We start from the raw sequence: 9,268 nt of genomic DNA on the forward strand, positions 1-9,268 counted from the left end.
CTCTGTCCACCTCAATGCCTCTATTAGAGATTTTGTAGCCAAGGACTATTCCTTCTGTGACCATGAAATGACACTTTTCCCAGTTTAATACTAGGTTGGTCTCTTGGCATCTCTTAAGCACCAAGGCAAGGTGATGTAGGCAGCTAGGAAAAGAATCTCCAAACACAGAAAAATCATCCATGAAAACCTCAATAAATTTTTCAATCATGTCCGAAAAGATGGACAGCATGCATCTTTGGAAAGTGGCAGGTGCATTGCACAATCCAAAGGGCATGCGTCTATAAGCAAAAACTCCATATGGACAAACAAATGATGTTTTCTCTTGATCTCTTGGATCAACTACTATCTGATTATAGCCTGAGTATCCATCCAGAAAGCAATAATAAGCATGTCCTGCAAGCCTTTCAAGCATCTGATCCATGAATGGGAGTGGGAAATGATCTTTTCTGGTGGCTTCATTGAGCTTCCTGTAGTCTATGCACATCCTCCACCCAGTGACAGTTCTTGTGGGTATGAGTTTGTTCCTCTCATTTGGCACCACAGTTATGCCACCTTTCTTGGGAACTACATGGATGGGACTAACCCATGGGCTATCAGAAATGGGGTATATTACCCCTGCCTGCCATAACTTCATGACCTCCTTTTGTACCACTTCTTTCATGACGGGATTCAATCTTCTCTGAGCTTGAATGGAGGGTCTAGCATCCTCTTCTAACAAGATTTTATGCATGCATATGGATGAACTTATCCCCTTCAAATCAGCTAGGGTCCATCCAATGGCATCTTGATGAGTTTGTAGCACCTTGATCAATTCTTCTTCCTGTTCTTGGCTCAGGGCAGAGCTAATGATAACAGGATGGCTCTCATCACTACCCAAGTATGCATACTTGAGATTAGGGGGCAATGCTTTGAGCTCAGGTTTTGGTGCTTCCTTCTCTTCTTTCACCCTCTCTGGCATGCTTGGCATGGTTGTTTCAGCAGCCTTGATGTCACTAATTTCAATATCCTTGGTGAACTCCTCCTCTGCCACTTCCTTTGTTGTTTCCTCAAAGGTTTCTTGTACTGCAATGTCCACTACATCCACCCTCATGCATTCCTTTAGTGATTCTGATGGATAGCTCATTGCCTTGAATACGTTAAACACCAATTGCTCATCATGTAGTCTAAGAGTGAGTTCACCCTTTTGGACATCTATGACGGCTCCAGCAGTAGCCAGGAAGGGTCTTCCCAGGATTATCGAAGCTTTGGCTTCTTCCTCCATATCTAACACCACAAAATCGGCAGGAAATATAAAATCTCCCACTTTCACCAACAAATCCTCAACTATCCCATGAGGGAATTTAAAAGTTCGATCTGCCAATTGGAGGGCCATTCTTGTTGGTTTGGCTTCCTCAATCTTCATTCTTCTCATCATTGTTAGAGACATTAAATTGATACAGGCCCCTAAGTCACACAAGGCCTTCTCCACCATGACTTCTCCTATGATGCAGGGGATTTGGAAACTGCCTGGATCCTTTAATTTCTGAGGCAATTTGTGTTGAATGATGGCACTGCATTCTTCAGTCAACAACACAGTTTCCTCATTTCTCCAGCTTTTCTTCTTGGTCATTAATTCCTTTAAGAATTTTGCATAGAGTGGCATTTGCTCTATTGCCTCAGCAAACGGAATGTTGATTTGAAGCTTCTTGAAAATCTCCAAGAATCTGGAGAATTGGCCATCCTTTTCACTTTTCATCAAACGTTGAGGATATGGTGCTTTGGGTGTATAAGGCTTCAGGACCTCTTTTTCTTTTTCTTTTGTTGCAGTCGGTGTAAAAGATTGTCCCTGTTCCTTGTCTCTCACATTTTCCTTTGCTTCATCCTCTGTGGTTTCCCTTGAGATCTCCTTTAGCTTCTTTCCACTTCTGAGGGTTATGGCCTTACATTCTTCCCTTGCAATAGCCTTGGCAGCATGAGAGACGCTTGGCCCAGGGGTTTGCTTAGACAAATACCCAATTTGATTTTCTAGCTTCTGGATGGCAGCTCCTTGGTTTTGCAAGTTAGAATTTACTTCTTCCTTAAAGGCTTTCAATTCGGTTATGTCTTGACCCATGGTTGCAAGCATTCCTTCTATTGATGCCAAGGCATCTTAGGCTAGTTTCACTAGCATTTTTCTATTAGTTTTAGTTGTTTTATGCATTTTCTTGAGCTTAAAGTAACCAAGAATGGTTAAATGAACAACAAAGCAATGAACCATCCAAACAAGTGTAATTTTGATGCAAATTCCATGAGTTTTTAGTTATATTACTTGAATGCTATGAATGGAAGACTTCTCATGAAATTTTGCAATACTTTGATGCAATTGTGTGGATGATTTCAGGGAAGAAGAGGCTAGGCAAGGAAGCAACAAAATCAATAAAGGAAGCTTGAAGATCACATGTGGAGAATCTGAAAGTGGCGTTTAACCTCCAGTTTAACCTTAAACTGGAAGTTAAACGCCAGAATAGGAAATGCATCAAAGCTGAAAGTGGCGTTTAACCTTCAGTTTAAGGTTAAACTGAAGCTTAAACGCCAGAATCATGAAAGCTGAGAAAAGAGGAAACTGGCGTTTAACCTCCAGTTTAACCTTGAACTGAAGGTTAAACGCCAGAATGAGAATGGCACCAAGGGAGCATTTCCACGTTTAACCTCCAGTTTAACCTTAAACTGGAGGTTAAACGTGTTCGAACCACATTATGCACCAGGAAGCCATTTCCACGTTTAAGCTCCAGTTTGACCTCAAACTGGAGCTTAAACGTGTTCGACCCATTCACACTCCTGGGCTACCTTCTTCATTCCCACGTTTAAGCTCCAGTTTAAGGTCAAACTGGAGCTTAAACGTGTTCGGCGTTTTTGCTCCTCCAGGGTTGCCTTCTCATTTCCACGTTTAAGCTCCAGTTTGACCTCAAACTGGAGCTTAAACGTGTTCGACCAGAATTGCCTCCAGGGGTTGCAATCTTCATTTCCACGTTTAAGCTTCAGTTTAACCTTAAACTGAAGCTTAAACGTGTTCGATTAATTACCCTCCTGGGTTGCTTTCTTCCAATTCCATGTTTAAGTTTCAGTTTAACCTTAAACTGAAACTTAAACTTCAACTTAAACGCCACCTTTTGAAAGGGTTTCTGGGCCAAATATATTGAAGTTTAAGTTAGTATTTGAGCATAAATATTAACTCAAACGTATTATGGTATGAAACCCAATTGAATATCATGGTTTATGGGATTGGGCCGGAAGAATTGATGAGTCTGGAACTTCAATTTGTTGAGTCTTGTGTCATTATTTGTTTATCACTAAAATTGCTCAATGAATGTTACAGAATTGGATCACAGCCTCATCAGGATTATGGATCATAAACCCAATGCAAAAGGAATTCAAGAAAAAGCCTCAAAGCCCAAGAAACTCAACAGAAGCTCAATTTAGAAAGTGTATAAATAGGATAGAATTGAAGTTAGTTGGGACTTTTGGACACTTTGGAACTTTTGATCATTTTGCTATTTTTTCATACTTTGTAATTGAATTCAGAGCTATGACTCACTAAACCCCCTTCATTGGGTTAGGGAGCTCTATTGTAATTCAATGAATCAATAATAGTTTTATCTTCTTCTTCAATCTTTTCTCTTGAATTTTGTTAGAAAGCTTCTCGATCTAATTCCATTGGGTAGTTGTCTTGGGAAAGAAACTACCCATAATTGGAATCCTTCGGAACCTTGGGAAAGGAATGATGGATTCATGCTAGAGAAGCTTTCTCACAGTGAATTGGATTGGGGTTTGGATGGATATTGTGACATGTAATCCTACCAAATTGTGGTTCATGAAACTGTGTGGTATAATCAGTGATCAAGCATCATCTCTTCTTATGAACATTTAAACCAAGGGATTGGGAATTTGTTTGTTTTTAGAGAGAATTGGTGAGCCAAGGAATTGGGATCCAATCATATAAGATTGCCAAGCAAGATTCAATGAATGCATTGGTTGAGGAAGAGATGAAAATGTTTTGATTCGGAGATTTCAATATCTCCTGACCCCAATGAACCCCTCTTTCTGATCTACACTTTCTATTTACATTTTGCAAATTTCAATTCATGCAATCACCCCAATTCCCTTTTAATTTCAGCAATTTACTTTCTCGCACCTTAATTCTCGCAATTTAAGTTTATGCAATTTCAATTCCTTGCAATTTACGTTTCCTGCCACATTTACTTTATGCAATTCACATCCAAAAGTTGATTCCGCTCAACTAAACAAACTTCTAATTCGAATTGCTCATTCAACCAATCCTTGTGGGATTCGACCTCACTCTATTGTGAGTTTTTACTTGACGATAACCGGTGCACTTGCCGGAAGGAATTTTGCCGTTCGTGCAATTTCCTAAAAAAATCGCAGCATAACAAGATTATGCGCATCAAGTTTATGGAGCCGTTGCCGGGGATTGGTTTTCGATTGACAATTCTCAAATTGGAAGTTAACTAGATTGAGCATTTTTCTTGTTTTGTTAATTTAGTTCTAGTTGCTTGTTGAACTTTTAATTTCTGCACTCTGTTACTTGCTTTTTCTTTCTTATGCCTTTTAATTCAAACAACTAACTCACTGACCCACTAACTATTTGAATTAATTCCTCAACTGCTCTAACCATACTCTTCCATTAACCAAGAGTATTCCACTTGTTTGCTGCTTGTGGTGTGTTCGTGTATGACAGGTAGGAGAGGAGAAATATCAACTCCTCCATATACCGAACCAGAGAGGACCCTTCATAGACTTAGAAGGGAAGCAAGAGGGAAGAGAGTACTGGGAGAAGAAGAATCTGAAGGAGAATCTGAGGACAACTTTGAGGAAGCTCTAGATCTCAACATGGATAGAGAATTTCACAACCATGAGAGGGCTGATGGAAACAATGCCATTCCTGAGAGGAGGGTTCTTGGTTCATACATAAACCCAACCTCTGGGAATTGTGGAAGCAGCATTCAGAAACCACCCATTCAGGCCAATAATTTTGAACTCAAACCACAGTTAATATCACTGGTGGAGAACCATTGTTCATTTGGTGGGAGTGTTAATGAAGACCCAAACCAACATCTCACAAAATTTCTGAGAATTTGCGACACTGTGAAGTCCAATGGAGTCCAGGAAGATGCCTATAAACTGCTCTTGTTTCCATTTTCACTTAGGGACAAGGCAGCTAAGTGGCTGGAATCATTCTCAAGGGACAGCCTAACAACCTGGGATGAGGTGGAGAGCAAGTTTCTGGCACGTTTCTACCCCCCACAAAAGGTCAATAGGCTTCGATCTGAGGTTCAAACTTTTAGACAACAAGATGGTGAGACGCTCTACGAGGCATGGGAGAGGTTCAAAGAATTGACAAGGAAATGTCCACCAAACATGTTCCCTGATTGGGTGCAATTGCATATTTTTTATGATGGACTTTCGTATGAATCAAGGAAGGCTGTAGACCATTCATCAAGAGGTTCATTGAACAGGAAAAAGACGGTGGAAGAAGCCATTGAAGTGATTGAGACAGTGGCTGAGAATGAGTACTACTATGCTTCAAAGAGACACAACACTAAGGGAGTCATGGAGCTGAACCATGTTGATACAATTCTAGCCCAAAACAAGGTGTTTGCCAAGCAACTAGCAGAACTCACCAGAAAATTAGACACAAAGCATGTGGCTGCAATACACACACATGATCAAGAGGAAGTAAGCATTGAAGGAGGTGATTGGGAAGAGGCCAACTATGTGGAAAACCAACAAAAGCAATCATATGATCCACACTCCAACACTTACAACCCATGTTGGAAAAACCACCCAAACTTTGGGTGGGGAAACCAGCAAACCCAACCACAAAACCACAAACCTTACAACCACAACCAACATAACAATTCCACATACCAAAACCCCAACCAAAGATCATACCAAGCCACACAAAACACTTACTCCCAACCACCATATCATGGCCAAAATAACCAACCTGCCCAATCTAATCCGAACCAACAATTTCAAGATCAATTAAACAGGATAGAAAGAATGCTTGCAACCATGAGTCAAGACATAACCGAATTGAAAGCCTTTAAGGAAGAAGTAAATTCCAACTTGCTAAACCAAGGAGCTGCCATCCAGAAGCTAGAAAATCAAATTGAGTACTTGTCTAAGCAAACTCCTGGACCAAGCGTTTCTCATACTACCAAGGCTATTGCAAGGGAAGAATGTAAGGCCATAACCTTCAGAAGTGGAAAGAAGCTAAAGGAGATCTCAAAGGAAACCACAGAGGATGAAGCAAAGGAAAATGTGAGAGACAAGGAACAGGAACAATCTTTTACACCGTCTGCAACAAAAGAAAAAGAAAAAGAGGTCCTGAAGCCTTATACACCCAAAGCACCATATCCTCAACGTTTGATGAAAAGTGAGAAGGATGGCCAATTCTCCAGATTCTTGGAGATTTTCAAGAAGCTTCAAATCAACATTCCGTTTGCTGAGGCAATAGAGCAAATGCCACTCTATGCAAAATTCTTAAAGGAATTAATGACCAAGAAGAGAAGCTGGAGAAATGAAGAAACGGTGTTGTTGACTGAAGAATGCAGTGCCATCATTCAACACAAATTGCCTCAGAAATTGAAGGATCCAGGCAGTTTCCAAATTCCCTGCATCATAGGAGAAGTCATGGTGGAGAAGGCCTTGTGTGACTTAGGGGCCAGTATCAATTTGATATCTCTAACAATGATGAGAAGAATGAAGATTGAGGAAGCCAAACCAACAAGAATGGCCCTCCAATTGGCAGATCGAACCTTTAAATTCCCTCATGGGATAGTTGAGGATTTGTTGGTGAAAGTGGGAGATTTTATATTTCCTACTGATTTTGTGGTGTTAGATATGGAGGAAGAAGCCAAAGCTTCAATCATTCTGGGAAGACCCTTCCTGGCTACTGCTGGAGCCATCATAGATGTCCAAAAGGGTGAACTCACTCTTAGATTACATGATGAGAAATTGGTGTTTAACGTATTCAAGGCAATGAGTTATCCATCAGAATCACTAAAGGAATGCATGAGGGTGGATGTAGTGGACATTGCAATACAAGAAACCTTTGAGGAAACAACAAAGGAAGTGACAGAGGAGGAGTTCACAAAGGATATTGAAGTTAGTGACATCAAGGCTGCTAAGACAACCATGCCGAGCATGCCAGAGAGAGTGAAAGAAGAGAAGGAAGCACCAAAACCTGAGCTAAAAGCATTACCACCTAATCTCAAGTATGCATACTTGGGTAGTGATGAGAGCTATCCTGTTATCATTAGCTCTGCCCTGAGCCAAGAACAGGAAGAAGAATTGATCAAGGTGCTACAAACTCATCAAGATGCCATTGGATAGACCCTAGCTGATTTGAAGGGGATAAGTTCATCCATATGCATGCTTAAAATCTTGTTAGAAGAGGATGCTAGACCCTCCATTCAAGCTCAGAGAAGATTGAATCCCGTCATGAAAGAAGTGGTACAAAAGGAAGTCATGAAGTTATGGCAGGCAGGGGTAATCTACCCCATTTCGGATAGCCCATGGGTTAGTCCCATCTATGTAGTTCCCAAGAAAGGTGGCATAACTGTGGTACCAAATGAGAGGAACGAACTCATACCCACAAGAACTGTCACTGGGTGGAGGATGTGCATAGACTACAGGAAGCTCAATGAAGCCACCAGAAAAGATCATTTCCCACTCCCATTTATGGATCAGATGCTTGAAAGACTTGCAGGACATGCTTACTACTACTTTCTAGATGGATACTCAGGCTATAATCAGATAGTAGTTGATCCAAGAGATCAAGAGAAAACATCATTTGTTTGTCCATATGGAGTATTTGCGTATAGACGCATGCCCTTTGGATTGTGCAATGCACCTGCAACTTTCCAAAGGTGCATGCTGTCCATCTTTTCGGACATGATCGAAAAGTTTATTGAAGTTTTCATGGATGATTTTTCTGTGTTTGGAAATTCTTTTCCTAGCTGCCTACACCACCTTGCCTTGGTGCTTAAGAGATGCCAAGAGACCAACCTAGTACTAAACTGGGAAAAGTGTCATTTCATGGTCACAGAAGGAATAGTCCTTGGCCATAAAGTGTCCAATAGAGGCATTGAGGTGGACAGAGCTAAGGTGGAACTCATTGAAAAACTACCTCCACCAAGTAATGTCAAGGCAGTTAGGAGTTTTTTGGGACACGCTGGCTTTTACAGAAGGTTTATTAGAGACTTTTCTAAAATAGCTAAACCTTTGAGTAACTTACTTGTCTCTGATACACCCTTTGTATTTGATAAAAATTGCATGTTAGCATATGAACTTTTGAAGCAAAAACTTTCCTCTGCACCTATCATTGCCCCACCTGATTGGAACCTACCTTTAGAACTGATGTGTGATGCATCAGACCTTGCTATTGGGGCAATGTTAGGACAAAGGAAAAACAATTTGGTACATGTGATTTATTATGCCAGTAAGGTCTTGAATGATAACCAAAGGAATTACACAACCACTGAAAAAGAACTCTTGGCAATAGTCTTTGCATTTGACAAATTTAGATCCTATCTCATTGGATCTAAAGTCATTGTTTTCACTGATCATTCAGCTTTAAAATACTTACTTGCTAAACAAGAATCCAAACCAAGACTTATTAGATGGGTTCTTTTATTGCAGGAATTTGACATTGAAATCAAAGACAAGAAGGGTGTAGAAAACAAGGTGGCAGACCATTTATCAAGGATACCATGTGAAGAAGGAAGCACACAAAGCACACATATAAATGAATGCTTTCCTGATGAACAACTCATGATAATTCACAAAGCACCCTGGTTTGCAGACATAGCAAACTTCAAAGCCACTGGGAGTTTGCCGTTGGAATTTAACAAGCATCAAAGGAAGAAATTGGTAAATGATGCCAAATACTTCATCTGGGACGAACCATACTTGTTCAAAAAATGTTCTGATGGCCTACTCAGAAGATGCATATCAGAGGAAGAAGGAAGGGAAGTCTTATGGGACTGCCATGGTTCCACTTATGGAGGACATTTTGCAGGAGAAAGAACAGCAGCTAAGGTGTTGCAGTGTGGATTTTATTGGCCCACTATCTTCAAAGATGCAAAGGAACTAGTGAAGCACTGCCATGAATGCCAGAAAGCGGGGAACCTACCAAGAAGAAATGAAATGCCACAACAATTCATTCTGGAACTTGAATTGTTTGATGTATGGGGGATAGATTTCATGGGACCCTTCCCCACCTCAT

The 9,268-nt window shown here is 40.7% G+C and overlaps 1 non-coding gene across 1 annotated transcript; it reads right to left on the reverse strand.

The window, feature by feature from the left end:
* Positions 1-5,292: 5,292 nt before the first annotated feature.
* LOC130977789 (small nucleolar RNA R71) lies at positions 5,293-5,396 on the reverse strand. The gene has a single exon (XR_009085465.1). It is a non-coding gene; the product is annotated as a small nucleolar RNA R71 (small nucleolar RNA).
* Positions 5,397-9,268: the final 3,872 nt, after the last annotated feature.

This window comes from Arachis stenosperma, chromosome 4, assembly GCF_014773155.1.
Source record: "Arachis stenosperma cultivar V10309 chromosome 4, arast.V10309.gnm1.PFL2, whole genome shotgun sequence".
NCBI lineage: Eukaryota > Viridiplantae > Streptophyta > Magnoliopsida > Fabales > Fabaceae > Arachis > Arachis stenosperma.